The sequence below is a fragment of the Musca autumnalis genome, unplaced genomic scaffold, assembly GCF_047663935.1.
Source record: "Musca autumnalis isolate F117 unplaced genomic scaffold, ASM4766393v1 scaffold_4, whole genome shotgun sequence".
NCBI lineage: Eukaryota > Metazoa > Arthropoda > Insecta > Diptera > Muscidae > Musca > Musca autumnalis.
Genome location: NW_027411977.1, coordinates 86,605,163 through 86,626,964, shown reverse-complemented (window position 1 = coordinate 86,626,964; position 21,802 = coordinate 86,605,163). Strand labels below are relative to the sequence as shown.

At 35.4% G+C, this 21,802-nt stretch overlaps 1 protein-coding gene across 1 annotated transcript in view; it reads left to right on the top strand.

The window, feature by feature from the left end:
- Dscam4 (Down syndrome cell adhesion molecule 4) overlaps positions 1-21,802 on the top strand; it is a 349,041-nt gene that overhangs the window by 37,428 nt on the left and 289,811 nt on the right. The gene's annotated exons all lie outside the window — the stretch shown is intronic.

Sequence of the window (21,802 nt, the reverse complement as noted above, 5' to 3'; positions counted from 1 at the left end):
TCGCGAACTGTTAATATATTTTATAAAATATGAATACATTTATATATATTGAAGTGTTTTAGCTACGATCTCATAATATGGACCATAACAAATAATTTTCGTGGAAGCTGCGCTGGTGGTAATATAAAACAAGTAAAAAAGTATCAGTCGGCTTTGCCGACAGAGATATACCCTCAGCCTGTGTATATTGAAACATTTTTTTCCAAAAAACGTATGTATTTAGGGGGTTTTAAAAATTTTGGGCGTTTGAACCGACACAAATGTTGATTAGGATTAAAGATCAAAAGCTTTACGGAGGAGATAGTAAAAGGAGTGGATCGACATTAACCATTATGGTGCCATAGGGGGTTTTTACACCCTGTTTGCTCAAGAAGTATGGACTTGCCCCTGAAAAAAAACTTTTACCATCGTAATTGAGGCGTCGAATGCAAGCTGCTTCAACAAAAATCAAAGTGATTCGATATCAGGTCTTAAAGTGAACTTATCCGAAATTTTGTGTGGGAGGTACCGGATGGAGTGGAGAAATATAGTCCATATTTGAACCTGATCTATATCTGGTAGATATATTAAGATGTGTAAAGTATGGACCAAATCGGTCACTCCCTTCAAGAGTTACCGTACGAACAATTTTTCCGAACATTTTTGAACTTTTGTGAGGGAGGTACCTGAAGGAGTGGACCGATATGGCTTATCTTCAAATTTAAACTATGTTTGGACAAAATATTACTAATGCCAAATTTTGGACCGAATCGGAAGATCCGTTCGAGAGTTATCTTGCGCTCCAACCACCTCACACGGTGTCATAGGGATTTTTGGCAACTTTGGGGCTATTTTCTCAGGAAATGTGCACTTGCCCCTAATGAAACTTACAACGTCGTATAGAGGACAGCGAATACAACTTGCGTAAACAAAAATCAAAGCGATTCGGGACCAGGTCCTAAACTGAACTTTTCCGAAATTTTGTGTGGGAGGTACCCAAAGGAGTGGACCGTTTGAGTCCATATCGGAACCTCATCTAAGTTTGGTAGAAATTACACGATGTGCAAAGTATGGACCAAATCGGTTATTCCCTACAAGAGTTATCGTGCGCACAAGTTTTGCGACAATTTTTGAACATTTGTGGGGGAGGTACCTGAAGGAGTGGACCTATATGGCCCATCTTCGAACTTAAATCGAATCTGGACAAAATATTTCGATACCCAAAATTTTAACCGAATCGATTGATCCGTTCGAGAGTTATCGTGCGCACCAGCCAGCCAGACAGACAGACAGACGGACAGACAGACAGACAGACGGACGGACATTGCTAGATCGACTCAAAATTGTCTGAAACGGATATCGTACAAACATACTTGGGGTCTAAAACCATTATTTCGATGAGGCACATTTTTGGTCGTATCAAAGTATAAATACCCTCTTTAGCCTAAAGGCTGAGGGTATAAAAATGGGAAAAATGTGTTGAAGTTTACAAGTTTTTTTGTGTTCTTTCTTGATTTCTGGCCAAACCACGTAAAATTCAAACCTGTGCTCAAAGAAAGAACTAAAGAATACCACTTAAGCAATATGGTTCTAGTGCATGACTTTTCGATATATACACTACATCCCACTAAAATCGATGCAGACATTTTGAAGTTTTGATTTCAGTGTTTTTCGAATTTTTCTTATAATCATATGGTGCAACTGGATAATATTTTCAAACTAGTTACAGGATTGTAGAACTCGCGATTCCACGTCGTTCGATGTATATCTCATGAGTGTGCTCCCTACAGCTTCCTAGTAATAGGAGCCCAAAGGCCAAAATTTGGTGCGTACATTTTCTGAAAAAACCTATTTTTTGGCTTTAAAATTTACAACTGTCGTACAGGTACCCCTGAACCCCGCGTGATTTTAGTTTTTTTACGTGCCGGATCTAATAAGACCTTTCGCGTTCGAATCCATCCACTAAAACGTTGGATATATATACCTTGAAAGTAGGAAATTCTGCAAAAATATATTTTGACAATTCCGCGAATTGAACCGCGATTTTCTTTGATTATTTTTACATAAATGTAATCCTTTATACGCAATTATAAAATTTGCCAAAAAGAGGTGTCACAAATTACAAAGATTCGGGAGTAATATCCCTATTTATCCCAAAATAGAATGTGGTGGCACATCCGCAGTTCTTGACGAATCTGTCTAAAATCATTTATATTGACGTATTTTTAATAGGCGGCCATTGAAATCGGATGCACCTTATAATCATATGCACATCGCGCAATTTTTGCCCACTTGAATGTTTTTTGAATAGTAAGATGCAACTGATGGCACACTTTGGCCGCTGAATGAAACATGGGAAAATCCATGCATATTGATAGACATGGACTCCCTGTATCCGAAAAGCACATGCACCTCAACTGATTTAAACGGATTCGCGAATTACACGCTTTTTAACATTTGTGTTTTTTCTTTGATTGTGATTTCAATATTACTCTGTACTTCTTATTTCTATTGCTTATCACAGAAAGCAAATATACTTTCACGATGACTAATTACTTTTTTCGTAGAAGTTTAAGCAAAATACTTCAGGATTTGGATGGAAATTTAGCGAAATAATGGAATAACTACCAACATTTATTTTTCAAATTTTTCGTATTTAACCAAAAATATATTTTTTAAATAATTTCCAACAATAAGTTTCCGTTCTTTGTTGTTGCTGTAATATGCAAGTTATAAGCGCGATGTTTATAATTTTGGTCTCACATTTTTCTACGCTTTGTCTAGATTCTGTACGTATTTTTAAATTATTTTTTTTAGAGATTTTTTGGCCTCTGATTTAGAATAAATAAAATTTATTCCAAGATTTCTTCAATATTTTTTGATTTTCCGCGAAAATAAAAATAAATTTAGCAAATATTTTAGCATCTACGGATAGATATCAAATGCTGCTAACGATTCATATATACATGTTCTTATTACAGCACAATAGGAATTTTTAAATATTTTTTCTTTACAAGAGAGTAAAACCGCATATAACTTTTGAGTGCAGCATCCAATTTTGTGAACGCGAACAGATTTGAAACCACGATTTTTTTCGTAACCCATGTACCAAAAATGGCGGATGTGCTCGCCAAAAAAGTTTTTAATTTTTTTTCTATGTAATTGTAAAGGAAATTTGAAATTTACCATATACCCTCCTTAGCCTAAAGGCTGAGGGTATAATTAGGTCCAGACTAAATGTCCGTTCTAAACTTACTTATTGGTGCCACCATGGTACAATTGTTTGCACACCCGCCTTGCACGCCGAAGGTCGGGCGTTTGATTCCCGGTCAGCAAACATCAAATTTCCAACGATGGCAAAATACCCCTCAGTAAAGTTAACGACATTTTCTGAGTATTTCAACCATGTACAACTTCTCTACAGTTGGTGTTTTAAGACATGCCTTTCGGACTCGGCAATAAACAGTAGGCCCCATACTATTGCTGTAATATGAATCGTGGTGCACGCCCTGTCCCTTCTGTGATGTTTGTGGAACAATTATTATATTGTTATTTAAACTTAATGTGATAAGGTTGCAGACAGACAGGGTAGTGGTGTAGGTTATCGTATGGTCGGCCCTGTCCGACTATAGCCTTTGCTTACTTTTTAAAATAATGTGTTGGTTAGTAGGGGGACTTTTAAGTAGTTTTTCTTTTGTGAGGATTTTTATTGCTGGGCGGCAGTTAACCCTTATATGGGCGCTACAGCAAAACGTGGGTCGAAGTAACCCATATTTAAGCATGAAATAATTGTCTTTGGAAAAACTGTCTTTGAATACTTAACCTAATCAAGAATATAGGGAGGGTATTAAAATTAACGTGTTATGAGAAAAGAAGTGAAAAAGTACTTAGCACCAATGCGAATTGCAATACAAAATTAAATATAATGTAAATATGTTGACGCAAATTATTATATGGACAGCGAACCTCGGGCGGGTACATATAATCCAGCATGAATTTTAATTAAATATTTTTTATTCACTGCTTTACCATTATTATGTGTCATTAACCCAAAATCCGATACAAAATTGCAGCACGTTGTTCTAAGCTCATTAAATTAGGCAAGAAATATCCAAGTCGGACTATAATTTATTGCTTATTGAACTTTGTTGAATTTATTGTTATAGTTTAAGATGTTTATATATTGTTTGTGAAGTTTCAGATCATCCAACTGAACAACTCCAGTTAAGTCCATTTACAAAGCAATTAATTAAAATTTTGTATATATACCTATCAAAATCTCCCTTTCTCCTCTTATGTTTTAGAGTTCTTTTATTGTACCTTTTAGCCCCATTCCTCTCAAATTATTTCTCCAATAATATTAAATATTAAATAATCTCAACATCTGTGGCATTTTAAATGGAGTTTTTCTTATTACTTACAGGAGTAGAATTGTAAATATTCTCCTTTGTTATTTCCGACATAAGAAACTCCTTCAAATGAAAAAAAAAGAAAATACATCATAAAGAATTTAATTAAAAAATACGCAATGAAATAAAAACATCTTTTTATTTTTCTCCTTTGGCCCGAATAATATTTGTCATTATTATCCAGTGGAGTATTTGGGTTGTGTGTTTTCTTTTCGTTTTTCATTTACTACTACTTCTACCTACCGACTGGTAACAACTGGAAAGTATGCAATTAAAGTCCATAAAATTAAGCGCCAAATTATAGGCTATATTTAAAAGCTGAATAAAGAGAAAAAAATTTAATTAGTTACCAGACTAAGTATAACAAATTATGCCAAAGTGAGAACGACAAAGGAAGTGAACTAGACGGAACAGAATTACGAAATGCCATATTGCCTACACACACACATAAACGAGTTTTTTGCTTTTCCCTTTTTGGGTTGCGTGTGTGTGTTGTGTGTGCTTGAGTTTTGTGTGCCTTTGAGCTTTTATAGTCGTGGAAAGTGATTAACAATGAAATTTGTTTTTGACTTAAGACGAGTCGGATTCACAGTAAACGTTGGGGTTGGACAGCAGCATACGACCAGTGATGTGAAAGAGGTTTACTCAGTTAAACTGCTGACTGTGTACTGTGTGCACACAAATTCTACTAAATACAATTTAAGATTTAATTTATTTATCGGGACATTGATTATATACAAACAAGTGAGCAAAGTCTATAGCCTGGACGGGGCATACTATGGGATACCCTACACAACTACCCCTGTACATAAACTTCTCACTCGCAAACATTCCTTTTAGGAGATACTAAAGTTTTCAACTATCTGGCTTTTATACCGAATGACTTGAGGTGAACTGAACCAAAATAATTAATTTTTAATTTTATATTTGACTACCATCGAAATCTACTTGGTACTAATTGAAAAATTTGCTGGTCTTCTTGATCAGCATTTTACACGTCTTTAATGCACCAAATAGAAGCACAATTATTTGTCATGAAAGTAAAAAACTTCAAAATATTAAAGTTGTGATAGCTTAGCACCTGTTGCAATAACTCTGAGATCTTACCATAAAAGTCACATTTTGTATTAATTGCTTGAGTGGAGTATTCCCCCATTGGCTTAACTTCATTTATTACCCTCTATTACAGAGAGTAATGTTTTTCAAAACGAACTGACAGTGTTGCAAAATTTTACTGATCGCTACCAATATCATGATTTCATCCCGGCGAAGGGAATTATCAATTGGCTTCTCAGTTTTTGAAATAATGCCTTTTTAGCGAAAAACCGAACTCTTTAAGTGTCTAGTATTCCCATATGAATGAGAATCACACTCACTTTTCGGATTTTCCAAAGAAACACTAAAATCAAAATATTCTGCAACATGTCAGCACGTATCCACTAAGAATTCATCGAATTCTGTGAGTTAAAAAGAACATCACCACAGTTGCCTGTGAGGTTGTTATTGGAATTCTGTTTTTAACAAATTTCCCTTTGCGCGTGCCTCTGCTGTTTTTTGTTTGTTTTGTTTATTGTTGAAGATTCAATCTCATTTGATTGCTTGAGTGGAGTATTCCCCCATTGGCTTAACTTCATTTATTACCCTCTATTACAGAGAGTAATGTTTTTCAAAACGAACTGACAGTGTTGCAAAATTTTACAAATCGCTACCAATATCATGATTTCATCCCGGCGAAGGGTATTTTCTAAGGGTAATTTTGTATTAATTTAAAGCTCAGGTGGTTTTGTTCCATTACCAAGCTCTCTCCTTGGAATATGTCCAATAGAAACAGAAATATCTGACATGGAAACAAAATGCCATAAACTGGAAACTGTGATATCCCAACGTCTTTTTGAACATCACAATCATTTCAACAATTTTGGTAACGCAATTGGAACCCCCATTAACCCCCACAAATTTCGTGACGCTCCGATTAAAATTGCAACCTGTAGCGTGATTAAAAAAGTGAGGTATATTACCGACTATTGCGATATCTCCGTTATTTGGCCATTTGTGCCAACTAACTTTGCTTCTTTCCTGAAATCGGGTGTACTGTTATATGGGGGCTATTCCAAAACATGGACCTATGTTCACAATTTTGTAGATATGTTTCTTTACCCCTAAAAAAGTCAAAATACCTGGAATCGCGGGGCTATACCAAAACTTAGATCTATGTAGCCCATCTCCGCACTTGCTCTAAGTTCGGACCAAAGACACATGTGTGCAACATTTTTCTATATCAACTCATTCGGAAGATAGCGTGTTTACAACTGACGGTCGGACGGACATGGCTAAATGGACTTAGAATTTTACGCTAATCAAGAATATATATAACTTGCTGAACCCAGTGCGCTTCACAACTCCGACTAAGACCAAAAAACATTAATTTACAGGTTGCATTTTCCAATATTTAATACTTGTAGGCTATTTCGTCAGATAAGAGGTACATCTCCCCTGATGCTAATCTATCCTATAAAGAAATTAGTTTCTGTGGGAATGACACTGAATTTGAGTGCTTCAACCATGAGGATAATCATAAATTATTTCCATCTTTTATCCTACATTATATAATATATAATTGTTCCACAAACATCTCATACGGGACCAGTACGAAATGTGATATTTGGGTTCTTTGTTACTTGCCCTGATGATACATACATACATATGTTCCCACAAGATCCCCAAAGGGACAAGGGAGACTTCTCTCATATCAATGAGTGCACGCCGATTCATATTGGCTCAATGATATGGGACCTACTTTTTATTGCCGAGTCCAAACGACGTGTCTCACGACACCACTTGTAGAGGAGTTTTTCATGGCTTAAATACTCAGGAAATGTTGCCAGCATTACTGAGGGGGAATTTTGCCACTTTTGAAAATTTTATGTTGCTTGGCCTGGGATTCTAACCGCAGACGGACGTGCTAGCCATTGCACCACCCAGTGGGCCCTGAGGATACCCGTCTTATTTTTTCGCGACTTCATATATTGCTATAACAATGATTCTTTTTTTGTATCCTTTATTTATTCCTCATGGGAACATAGAACTTCTAAAATGTTTTTCCAACTTATTCTATCATTACATATTACTTTTATTTCATTATGTGATTTGTTGATCTTATTCAATTCGGCAAGCACTATTCGTCGCCATGTGTTCTTTGGGTTTCCCGGTCTTCTTGTGCCTTGCGGGTTCCATTCTGATGCTGCTCTATCAATACTTTCTTGTGATTTTCGAAGTGTGTGTCCTATCCACTTCCATTTCCGTCTTTTTATTTGCTTTTCTATAGGTTCCTCATTGGCTAATAGGACTAGTTCTTCCTTTTTGATTTTTCTTGGCCAAAATATTCTGTGTATTATTCGTAGATACTTTTTAATAAACGTTTACAGTCTTTGGGCTATGATCTTAGTCATCAGCCACGATTCACTTCCATAGAGGAGTGTGCTTCATCAGCCACGATCCACTTCCATAGAGGAGTGTGCTTTTTACGCATGCATTGACTAGTCTCATTTTTGTTTTTGTTGATATGCTCGTTGCTCTCCATGTTTTATTGAGCAGGCCGAATGCTGATCGTGATTTCTTAAGACTATTATTTATTAATTTCAAATATTTATTATAATAAAAAATTACAATAAAATTATATAAAAAACAGCACTAGCATCTAAGGCTATCGGCTAATTTCTTAAGACTATGTGTAACGTCTTCTTCCACGCCAATGTCTACTGACATTACACTTATATGGTTTATGCGCATATTGCATATGTTTTTTCTTAATTAATTTCCAGTCCAACCATTTCCGCAAGTTTCACCAAGTCAATTGCTCTGCATATCATTTAATTTGTAGGATAATAGACATATGTCGTCTGCGTAGTCGAGGTCCTCCAGATGTTGTTGAAAATTCCAACTTGTTCCTCTTTTAGTCTTGCTCAGAATTAGCATGATCTCATCTAGTACCACAGCAAACAACAGTGGTGACAATGGACAGCCCTGTTTCACGCCGGCCATTGTGTAGAAGGGTTCGCTCGCCATCCCTTTATGTTGGACTTGGAGCGCAGCATTGCGGTACATAGATTTTATTATATGTATTATTTTTAATGGAACACCTTTCGCCAGAAGTGTCTCCCACATAGCTGTTCTTTTTATGGAATCGAAGGCTTTTTTAAAGTCGATAAAGACTAGGTATAGCGGGGTTCTCCACTCTATCGATTGCTCAATGATTATCCGGATGGTGTTCGTCTGGTCAAGACAGCTCCTGCGGGGTCTAAATCCAGCTTGCTCATCTCTTATCCCATTTCCACGATCTTTAGCCTGTCATTTATTATTGTTGCAAGTTGTTTATATATGGTGTTGAGGAGGGTAATGCCCCGTCAGTTATTGCAATCTGTCAGGTCGTTTTTATACCCTCAGCATTTATGCTAACGAGGGTATATACACTTTCATACGGGCAAAATGTGCCTCATCGAACTAATGGTTTTAGACCCCAAGTATGTTTGGACGAATTTGGAGTCAATTTAGCAATGTCCGTCCGTCTGTCTGGCTGGCTGGAGCGCAAATATTGGCTTTCGTAATAGTTTGCCCAAACTTAGTTTAAGTTCGAAGATGGGCTATATCGGTGCACACCTTCCGGTACCACCAACACAAAAGTTCGAAAATATTAGGAAAATTTGTGCGCACGATAACTCTTGAAAGGAGTAACCGATTTGGTCCATGCTTTGCACATCCTAAAATGTGTACCAGGCTTAGACAAGGTTTCAATATGGACTCAATCGGTCCACTCCTTCGGGTACCTCTCACACAAAATTTCGGAAAAATTCAGTTTAGGGCCATCTCTCGATTAGCTTTGATTTTTGTTTTAGCAACTTGTATTCACTGCCCCCAATACGACAGACCATATTTCCTGAGAAAATAGCATGAAAGTTGCAAAAAAAACCCTATGACACCGTGTGAGGTTGTTGGAGCGCTAGATAACTCTAGAACGGATCTTTAGCCTTAGTAATATTTTGTCCAAACATAGTTTAAGTTCGAAGATAAGCCATATCGGTCCACTCCTTCAGGTACCCCCACAAAAGTTCAAAAATGTTCGGAAAAATTGTTCGTACGGTAAATCTCGAAAGGAGTGACCGAATTGGTCCATACATACTACCAGATATAGATCATGTTCAAATATGGGCTATATTTGTCCACTCCATCCGGTACCTCCCACACAAAATTTCGGATAAGTTCACTTTAAGACCTGATATCGAATCACTTTGATTTTTGTTGCAGCAACTTGCCTCAATTACTATGGTAAAAGTTTTTTTCAGGGGCAAGTCCATACCTCTTGTGCAAACAGCCCGAAAGGTGTAAAATCCTCATAGGTACCACATGTAGTGGCTGGAGATCCACTTCCATAATGGTCAATGTCGATCCATTCCTTTTTGTATCTCCTACGCAAAACTTTTGATCTTTAATCCTAATCAACATTTTTGTCGGTTCAAACGCCCAACATTTTAAAAACCCCCTAAATACATACGTTTTTTGGGAAAAAATTGTTTCAATATACACAGGCTGAGGTTATATCTCTGTCGGCAAAGCCGACTCATACTTTTTTACTTGTTGATAGATAAGTTTGTTGACCCCTAGGAAGCCCAAATGTCAAATTATAATTAATTCGTGCTGATAATCTTTAAACGTCAAAATACCAGAAATCGCGGATACGTTATGGGGGCTATTCCAAAACATGATACATTACTTTACCCCTAGGAACCTTAAATGCCAAATTCTAACTATGTCAGTCTGAAAATGTAGCTAAAAACTTCAAAATATCTTAGCTATACGAAAACAGACAGATATAGCCCATCTTCGAACTTGATCCAAGACCAATGACACATGTGTATAAAATTTCAGACGGACGGAAATGGCTAAATCGTTTTAGAATTTTACGCTTATCATGAACATGTATACTTTATAGGGTCGCAACTGATTATTTCGATGAGTTAAAAACGGAAGAATAAACTTAATATACTCCATAAAGTGGTGGATTGGTAACATCATAATAGACGAAAAGACAAAATGCAGCAATCGGAACTTTTTGAAAAAAATTAAATATTGTGTGAGAGGTACCCGAAAGAGTAGAGCAGATATTTCCAAGAAACCTTAATATGTTTCTTTACTTAAAACTATATAAATTTTAGTGCTAAGTGTGAAGAGTAATGTTCAACAGGACAAAAAACTCTTTTTGTTGTGGATATATTATTTATCTATTAAAGTAGTTTTCCCTATAATTTATCAACATCCCCTATTTTGGCAGCGGACACTGTATGTCGAAGACTGTTTTCAAGTGGAGTATTAAATGAAAAGTCATTACTCTGGGTTACGACGCGTCGCATAATTTGATGTGCTTCAAAAGGAAAGTGGCAGAGGAGCTGTGAGCATGAAACTTCAAGTATGTATTCACACTCACAGATAGACGCAATTGCAGAGACACACTTCACAGCACATATATACAATATACCAACATACATAAATATATTGTCGAAATGAAACCAAGCGAAGCGGGTACAGAAAAATGCAAATCACAGTCGTTAAACCAACAAAGGCATCATTTTTTAAATGTTGCTTAAAAGGCCATCAAACACACGCACACTTAAATAATGCTAACGGCACTCATACCATACTGGACACACAAACCCATACACACTAGGGTTATGACTTTTTTTACAACCTCATATCCCTGTATCATAGCGTGATGAGTTTCTACATAAAATCTTAATTATAAAGTTATTAAAAAAAAAGCTTCCGCATAAAAAGATTTTAAAGCTTTTTTTATTTTTCAGAACTTTTGAAAATTTTTTGAAGTCACTGTAAGCAGATATTCAACAGAAAACAAGGTATAGGGGCAAACTGACATAACCGTTTGTTTCGCACTAATTTTATCAACGTTTTATAACATATATATCATTTTATATTATACATAAATTTATTTCATATATCATAAAAACTAAAAGTGGTTTATGCGGGACATTTTTTAAAATTTAAATGGAATAAATGTAATTTTCGTCATTAGTAGGCAAAAGGACATTCATTCATGCAACAGGTAATATTTTTTTTGAGAAAAAATTTTTTTTCATTTCATAGAAATTTTGTGCGGAACCTATTTTTTACAATAAAATGGAATGAATGTTATTTTAGGCATTAATAGGCAAAAGTTCATTCATTCTCACTACAGGAAATCATTTTTGTGAAAAAATGTCAAAAAGTCATAACCCTAATACACACCCATACCCAAACTTATAAAAATACAAGCATACATAGCTTAAGCCACTTGGCATATCCTTTGTCAAGAAGCACTGTGTGTGAGTATCTGCGTGCGAGTGTGTGTTTGTTTGTTAGCTTATTTGTTTGGAATATGTTTAGCACTTAAATTTGTACCAAATTCCACCTCCTCTATTTGCCATCGAATAAATGATGAAATGACTGAGTGAAGAACGTTGTTTGGACAATAATAATAAGGGTCGTGTTTGAAGAAAAACGGAAAAGAGTGACTTTTTGTTTACTCTCATGTGTTGGTTGTGGGGTCTGGGTAATATGTCGTTGTCGTCCTCGTTATTCCTTCAGTCAGTTGTCAATGAAATATGTAGACACACGCACACACTCTCCTACATTCAGCAGCCACTTAAGGTATTGACTTTTGTCTGCCAAAATGCCTGTATTAAAGCCAGGCAATATAGCAGCAGCAGCAACAACAACAATTGTGTGAATTCAAATAAAGGGTTTCTATTGACATTGAGTTAGAATGCTTTTAAAGAATTGTTATGTTGCCAAAAGGAAGTCTACCCAGGTTGTCTATTACATAAGGATTAAGTGGGGAATTAAAAAAAAAATAGGGAATGCCGCAAATGATAAGTGAGACAAAGCGTGTTTGCTTATACGCTTTGAACATATAAATAAGAACTGATAAGGAATACAAGTTGTGTATAAATTGTTAAGGATCAAAGTCGAGAGAGACCTATTATGTTATTGTACCAATACGAAACTTAATTTTGATATTTCTTAGTGGTCTAGATTTTTGAATAAATATTGCCAATTATTTGGCATTAAAGCAATGATTTTTATTTACCAAAGGAACTAGAAAAGTGTCCGACCTAGCCCAGCAAAAATTCGGATCTGTTAGTCATTACGTAACCCATTACAAATGTAAACAAGTTTCTTTTCGCATTACAAGTAACCTGAAAAGTAATGGGTTACTTCTTAAAAAATTTACAAGGCAAACCTACTTGCTTTACTCCTTACTAAATAATGAAGACGGTGGTACAGTGTGTGTGTGTATTCGACTATAAATCCTAGGGTTGTGTGTTCAACGCTCACCGTCGGCACGCGAGTTTTTGTTAATCGAAAAATAACAGTTCGTGGTGCACATGTGCACTCCAAATTTAAGTTCTTAAGCAACCCTTAATATTCGTGTGCGTGGCACAGTGTGTAGTGCCTTTGCCACAGAATAACTAGTTATTCTAGTGGTCATAAACAAAAACTAGAAACTGAGTGCGACATGCCCTTGTAAAAATAATGGGGAAGAAAGGGGGTTTGTGAGTAGTTACGGCTGCCAAAAATCCCTTACAAAACCCATGATTTGGGAGGGCTTTTTGCTGGGAGGCAACACGTACCGTTGCCAGACACCATTTAAAATTTTTGGAAATTTCGACAATTTTTAACCTAAACGTACTCAGGACAGTTTTACATACGATAATGTCCCAGCAAAAATACTAATTATAAAACCCCCTACTAACCCATTATGATAGCAAGGGCATGTCACGCAAAATAGCACTTAAATAAGCTCTTAATAAAAGTCGTGACTACTAATTTAACTACTTATTTAAGTAGTAACAAATAACTACATATTTCGCACGACATGACCTTGTTAAAATAATGGGTTAGTAGGGGTTTATGTAATGAGTATTTATGCTGGGTTTGTTGTCTTGGTTATATTGACTGGAAAAAATTACTTCGCATAAAATGGAATTTACTTCTGAACATTTCGCCCTATCATTTTTCACAACTAACTAAATCTTTGTATATCGATAATGGACCATCCCATAGACACTCGCTAAAAAACGAAGGTCGTGAGGTTCGTCCAAAAACGGGTGTTGTGCCAGAAAAAATGAAGCCGTGCCGAGACACATCCTTGGGCATTTTTTCCACCAACTAAAATTTGATATTGCATGGATAACTGGCCGCTTAAATGAGGTTTTCTCGTTAGATCCAACACAATTTGAAAATTGCTCAAAAAAGACTATTGTCGATTGGTGTAAAGATATTGTGAATAAATAAAATCGCGATGCTTCAAATGACGTTTATAAGATCGTCACAGACGACGAGTCTTATATAAAGCCGAAACAAAACAGCAATCGACCGTAGGGGTCTTCGAAGGAGAGGAAAAATCACTTCAAAGCAAATGGTCGCCTGTTGCTTCGACTAAACTGATCATGTGGCCACTATATGGCTTAAGGAACGTAGGACGTTTGATTCTGAGTGGTACACAAGAATTTGTTTGCCTGGAGCCACCTGAGAAATTCGAAAAACGAACAAGAGAAGACGAATCATTATGCACGATAAAAATGTAACTCTCACCTCGTCCGACTATAGCCCTCTCGTGGAGCGCACGATAACTCTCGAACGGATCAACCGACTCGGTTCAAAATTTGACTTTCGTAATATTTTGTCCAAACTTAGTTTAGGTTCGAAGATGGGTTATATCGGTCCACTCCTTCCGGTACCTCCCCCACAAATGTTCGAAATGTAGTTAGATGAGGTTCCAATATGGACTCAATCGGTCCACTTCTTCGGGTACCTCGCACACAAAATTTCGGAAAAGTTCAGTTTAGGACCTGTTCTCGAATCACTTGAATTTTTGTTGAAGCTACTTTCATTTACTGCCCTCCATACGACGGTACAAGTTTCATCAGGGGCAAGTCCATACTTCCTGAGGAATAAGTTGAAAGGCGCAAAAAACCCCTATTATACCGTGTGTAGTGGTTGGAGCTCAAGATATCTCTCGAACGGATCTGTCGATTCGGTATAAAATGTGGCCTTCGTAATATTTTGTGCAAACTTAGTTTATGTTCGAAGATAAACCATATCGGTCCACTCCTTTAGGTACCTCCCCCACAAAAGTTCTCAAATGTTCGGCGACCGATTTGTTCCATACTTTACACATCATACCATATCTACCAGACATAGTTTAGGTTTGAATATGGACACAAAATTTCGGATAAGTTCATTTAAGACCTGCTCTCGAGTCACTTGGATTTTTGTTGAAAGAACTTAATTCGGTGCCTCCATTACGACGGTAAAAGTTTTTTCAGGGACAAGTCCATACTTCTTGAGAAAACAGCAGGAAAGATGTAAAAACCACCTATAGCACCATATGTAGTGGCTGGTTAACACGATAACTCTCGAACTGATTAACCGATTTGGTCGAAAATTTGGCCTTTGTCATATTCTAAGATGGGCAATACCGGGCAACAATTTTCTGTACTTCCCCCAATATTTAAAAATGTCTCTAAAATGGTATGCACGCCATCTCTTGATCGGGGCAACCAACTTGGTCCAAACTTTGGATCTCCTAATATTTTGTCCGAATTTAGTTTAACTTCTAAACTGGCTCTCCTTAGGGAACCTCCCCCACAAAAGTTCAACATTTGTGTCTAAGTGCAATTTAGGGTCTGTTCGAAGATCCTTTGGAAATGTATACCGATTCTTTTCTATGTGGTCCTCTTTACAGCTGTATTATGTTTTCCGTGGACAAGTCCATGCTTCCTGGCATACTGGTCCAAAAGTTATACGATTACCCACTGTAATGGCTAGTGAGCACGATATCTGCCGAAAAGATATGACTCCCAAAATAAGATCCACTTCCATAATGGACCAAGTAACTCCATTCCTTTAACTACCTCCTAATCCACATTTGTTGTAGGAAAGCTCAAATTTTTAAAAAGGGCCACAAAATTTTGATACGACCTTAAATACATTCGATATGTCCGTAGATGAATGTTTAAATTCACAAAGGCTGAGGGTATATCTCTGTCGGCAAAGCCGACTGATTCTTTTTTACTTGTTCTAATACCATTTGATTTGGATACCTGAAGGAAAGAACAGACATAGTTCATTTTGGAATTAGACCTAATTTTAAGAGTCAGTCCTTTCGAAAGCTTTCATGAAACCAGGCAGAAGTTTTGTGACCCCTTTCAACGTTAAATATCAAATTACAGGTACATAGTTCGGCCAAAAATTAGTTAAAATTCTCAAACTACCTAAAATCGGGACCTACAAATGTTGACAATTTTCGGTGGAGATATTTTGTGACGCCGGTACCTATATGGGGGCTATACCAAAACATGGACATATGTTGACAATTATTGGTGGAGATATTTTGTGACCTCTGAATACCTAACACGTCTAATTGTAGGTACTTCTGTCAAACAACGTAGCTATAATCCTCAAAATACCGAAAATCAAGAGGTACCGTTATATGGGGGCTATATGTTTTGTAACCTTTGGGAACCTCAAACGTCTAATTACTGGTAGTTCGGTCAAAAAATGTTTCTAAGCCCCTCAAAATACCAAAAATCGGAAAGTACCGTTATATGGCGGCTATACCGAAACATGGGCCGATATAGACCATCTTCGAATTTGCAAAAATATAACGCTCTAGGTCAATTACTGCGGCTACTACAGTGATTACAGCAGATGGACAGACGGACATTGCTATATCGACTCAGAATTTTGTCCTGAGCAAGAATATATTCACTTTATATGGTCGCATACGATTATTTCAATGTGTTACAAACGGAAAAACAAACTTAATATACTACTCTCCCTACTATGGTGGAGAGTATAAAAAGAAGTGACCCAAACAAACCGTAGGTTTTGTCTGCCGTCTTCTATAAGTATTGTTGCTGGTGATTATCCTGCTGCTGATTATATAGCTACTGAGGAATGGTTCCACGCCGAAGTTACCTAGAGCGAGGCCTATCGCTGAGTTACTAATGTTGTTGAAGACGCCTTCTATATCTAAGAAGACAGCTAAGGTGTATTGTATGTGCCCTAAGGATTTCTCAATAGCGCTAACAACTTCATGTAGGGCTGTATGTCTATCGAGCGCTTTTCAAATTGAGCGTGTTAATGTCTAACTGTTTTGGGTATGAAGACAATCTTTACATGCCTCCTACTCATTTTATTCCATTTGGCTTGGGATTTTTTTAAGAAGAGAAGCTATTAATAGCCCCCTTGATTTTACTCGGTCTTATTATTTTGCGGCTTCGATATTATTTTTATTTGTAGTAATATGATTTGCTCTTTACTCCGTGCAATCGAGAATAATTTCGAGAGATTCAACAGAGTTGTTAGAACAGGTCATTTCTAATTATATAAGTGAGATTTGACAGGCATTTCAACAGATCCGACACATTTGAAGGGTAGAGTGTTGAATATTTTTTTAAAGTCTAATGTATTTACTTACGTACTTTAACTAGAGTATCCCTTATTTCTAAAATTCAACCATACGCAATTGTTTAAAATTTTTTCTTAAAAATGTACTTCTATTCTATTGTTTGTATTTGTTCAAGCGGACATCCTGCTTTTAAATACCTACTTAAGTATTTTTGTCGTTCTTCATTGTCTTATTTATTTCCCGTTCGTGCATTGTTCACTAAAAATCGTTCAATTAAATATTTATAAAAATAAAAACGACGTTTACACACAAAACAAATAGAAGAGAAAAACATACCGACAATGTTACTTGATTGATTTGAAAGATGACATAACATTTAAGCTGTAGTTGTGCTAGCATCAATGTAAACACCCAAAATTCCTAAAAAAAAAATAGTAAAAAGCATTATGTTTAAACCGGTCGAACTTTTTACACCCTCCATAATGAAGTTTTCTGAATTAATATTGAAATCGGATAGTTCGTTTATATATGTCCACAACATTTGGTGAAGAATTTTCTTGACCACTGGGAGTACCAACTACAAAATTGTTTTTGGTCAAAAAATGTAGCTACCAGCTTCAATATACGTAAAATAGGGCGGTACCTTTATATGGAACCTATAACACTGACAAATAAATGCCAATTACAGCCAATTTAGGCCAACAGAAGATTTCTATGTTATAAATTTTGTGTATGAAGTATTGGTATAAGCATTATTGAGTGATGTTAAAACAAACTGAGATTCCTCTTAGTATTAATATTTTTTTGTATCTTGTTAGTTTATAGCGTATTTAGCTGATTGCTTTACTTTACTCGCTTTACTTGCACCGCAAGTTGTTTGAGGGGCCTAATAATGTGCTTTAGGCTTTATTTTCCATTAGTGTCCAAGAAAATATTCATATTTATTTGTACACATGTCATAAGTCAGAATTTAGACCTTTAACCGACCCCATACACAGATTTCCCATTAACATCCTGAAGGTGTTTACACCTTTAAACGATCACATACACATATGTATTTCCCACTAACGTTCTGAAGGTGCTACGACCAATTTATATTACCGACGAATGTCACACAGTGTTACTTCCTCTTTCGAGTTAACTTAAGCTAACGAAACTTTGCAAAAGTATATATGAAAACAGAGGAATGACAAATATCAATTTTCGTCCATATCGGTTCAGAGTTGGATATAGTCTCCATACATTATATCTTTCGCAGATTTCACTATAGTATGCGATATTTTCTTAGTCCACTGAAGATTTTTTACATATTTTGAAAAAAAAAAAAAATAAAATCACTTCTGATTTGGATATAGCCCACATACATTTATACCTTCCACTAATTTTACATAAATTAGTCAATTCGGTATAACTACACCCATACCTCGCTTTGCCACGTTTCGCTTTGCGTTGTTTTCGTAGTTGCGTCGTTGTCCACTTAGTAAAAAATTTCACTGTGCGTCGTCCGATTTTCGATGCTACGTTGTTTTGGGTTTGGACAAAATAATCGAAGACCAAATTTTGGACCACCGCCGTAATGGGGGCACGAGTGCATGTTATTACAACACAAATCAAAGCGATTCGGGAGCAGGGCCCTATTCCTCGAAACAACTTATCGCTTTTCATTTTGCATTTATCAAAAAGTAGTTATTTTGAAAAGTGATAACCTTTTTTTGTTCCACAAAATTACTTTTCAATTTCCCTTTGCACTTAGCAAATTTGTCTATCACTGTTCTTTTAGCACAGTTGTTGTGCTCTCTTGCTCAATTTTTCTGCCATATTGGTAAGTCTCTCAGTTCTCTTGCAAAGTGTGAATGATATTTGTTCCACAGAACGTTTTATCATCTTTGCATTATTTTTTACTTGGCAATAATAAATAAGACATGTAAAATTGAGACGAGCGAAAAAATGAAAAGAAACTGATATTATTAAAAGTAAATAAAATTAAATTAAACTAAATTGAAATAAAATGAAATAAAATCAAATAAAATAAAATAAAATAAAATAAAATAAAATAAAATAAAATAAAATAAAACAAAACAAAACAAAACAAAACAAAACAAAACAAAACAAAATAAAATAAATAAATAAAATAAAATAAAATAAAATAGAATAAAATAAAATAAAATAAAATAAAATAAAATAAAATAAAATAAAATAAAATAAAATAAAATAAAATAAAATAAAATAAAATAAAATAAAATAAAATAAAATAAAATAAAATAAAATAAAATAAAATAAAATAAAATAAAATAAAATAAAATAAAATAAAATAAAATAAAATAAAATAAAATAAATTAAAATAAAATAAAATAAAATAAAATAAAATAAAATGAAATAAAGTGAAATAAAATAAAATAAAACAAAATAAATTAATATGAAATAAAAATAAAATAAAATAATTTTAATAAAGATTAAATAATAATTAAATGAAATAAATTAAAATAAGATCAAAATAAATCAAATGAAGTAAAATAAAATAAAAGTAAGTGAAATAAAGTAAAGTAAATTGAAATAAAATAAAGTTAAAAAATAAATAAAATAAAGTAAAATAAAAATAAGTGAAATAAAATAATCTAAAATAAAATGAAGGGAAATACAAATAAAATAAAATACAAAAAATTAAGCGAAATAAAACAAGTAAAAAGCGTTATGTTCGGCATAGAGTAATTAGTTTTCTTTCTCCACAAAGTGGAGAAGTTACTTGCCAAATTATAACTAATCGTTCTATAAATGTATCTAAAAACCTTAAAATAGCTGAAATCGGACGGTACTGCTCTATGGGGGCTATAAAAAAACGTAGACCTATATCCATAATTTTTTGTGGAGACGTTTCTTGGTGATTGACTGGTAATTCGGCCTGGACATGTAGCTAATAAGTTTTGGAAGCATATTATAACTAATTCGTTCTGAAAATGTAGCTAAAAACCTTAAAATAGCTGAAATCGACGGCACTGCTACATGGGAGCTATAACAAAGATCAACTTCCAACTTGATTTAAGACACGCGTGAACAGCATTTCATCCCCTATCTGTTGTAATCACGATGAGTTACAAATGAAATGACAAACCTAATATACCCTTCATATTATGGTGGAGGGTATAGTAATAAATAAAAATAGTCTCTCAAATAGAGTTTAGTCTAAATGTAAAATCAGGGTGGAAGTTCGGAATGGGGTTGTTCGTAGGGTGGAATTTTGGATAGTGAGAGTTCGAAGTAGGATGGTTGATTCAGAGGGTAGAAGTTCGGAAAAATCTTTACAATTTCTTGTCATAACCGTGTTTTCACTATTTCCGAACAAAATTTTGCTTTAACAATGTACATTGGCAAAGAGAACGTTTACCTCGCAAATTTAAGGCAAACTTATCAAAATTTGATCTGCAAAATCAAAATGCAGAGTTTTCTGTGGAATGAAAGAGCAAATTTTTTTGCAAAATCTAAGCAAAATATGCTTTGCCGTTACAACTTTTCACTTAGCAGAATTAACGTTTGTGGAACAGAAATCAAAAAAAGAGCTACATTTTTGTGAAAAGTAAGCAAACTCACTTTGTAATTAGCAACTTATCACTTATCAAAAAATAATGGTTCTGTAGAACACTTAACTTTGAGCATTGTCAAAAATATTGATAAGTGCAAAATGAAAAGTTGATAAGTTGTTTCGTGGAATAGGGCCCAGGTCTTAAACTGAACTTATCCGAAATTTTGAGTGGGAGGTACCCGAAGGAGTAGACAGATAGAGTCCACTTTGGAATCTCATCTATGCATGGTAAAAATTTTACGATGTGCAAAGTATGGACCAAATCGGATACTTCCCTTCACGAGTTATCGAGCGCACAATTTTTCCGAACATTTTGAACATTGGTCGGGGAGGTACCTGAAGGAGTGGACCGATATGGCTCATTTTCAACTAAGTTTGTACAAAATATTACGAAGGCCAAATTTTGGACCGAATTCGCTGATCCGTTCGAGAGTTGTTGTGCACTTCATTCAGCCACTTTACATAATGCCACAGGGGTTTTTATAGCTATGTGTCTATTTTTTTCAGGAAGTATAGACTTGCCCCTGAAAAAACTTGTACCGTCGTAATGGTAGCAGCGAATGCAAGTTGTAGCAACAAAGATCAAAGTAATTCGAGAGAAGGGCTTAAACTTATTTTTTTTTTAAATTTTGTGTGGGAAATTGCCGAAGGAGGTGAGATATATGTAGTCCATATTCGAACGTGATCTATGTCTCGTAAACTACTCTCTTCGAGAGTTATCGTGCTCATTATTTTTGTGAAGAGTATTGAACTTTTGTGGGGGAAGTACCTAAAGAAGTGGACCGATATGCATCATCTTGGAAGTCAATCTAAGTTCGGACAAGATATTACGACGTTCACATTTTGGCCGAGTCGGCAGAGCAGTTCGAGAGTTATTTTGCGCTCCAACCACTACACAGGGTGTCAAAGGGTTTTTTTTACATCTTTCAGGCTTATTCTCAGGAAATATGTACCGTCGTAAGTGGGACAGTGAATACAATTTGTTATAACAAAAATCAAAGCAAATAAGGAGCATGTCCTAAACTGAACTTTTCCGAAATGTTGTGTGGGAAGTACCCGAAAGAGTGGAGAAATGGTCTGATAGAAATTTCACGATGTGCAAAGTATGGACTTCAAAAGTTATCGTGCGCAAAAATTTTTCGAACTTTTGTGGGGAAGGTACCGGAAGGAGTTGACCGATATAACCCACCTTCGAAGTTAAACTAAGTTTGGACAAAATATTTCGAAAGCCAAATTCTGGATCGAATTGGTTGTTCCGTTCGAGAGTTACCGTGCGCTCCAGCCAGACAGACAGACGTACGGACATGGCTAAATCAACTCCAAATTGTGTGAAACGGATTTCGCCCAAACATACTTGGGGTCTAAAACCATTAT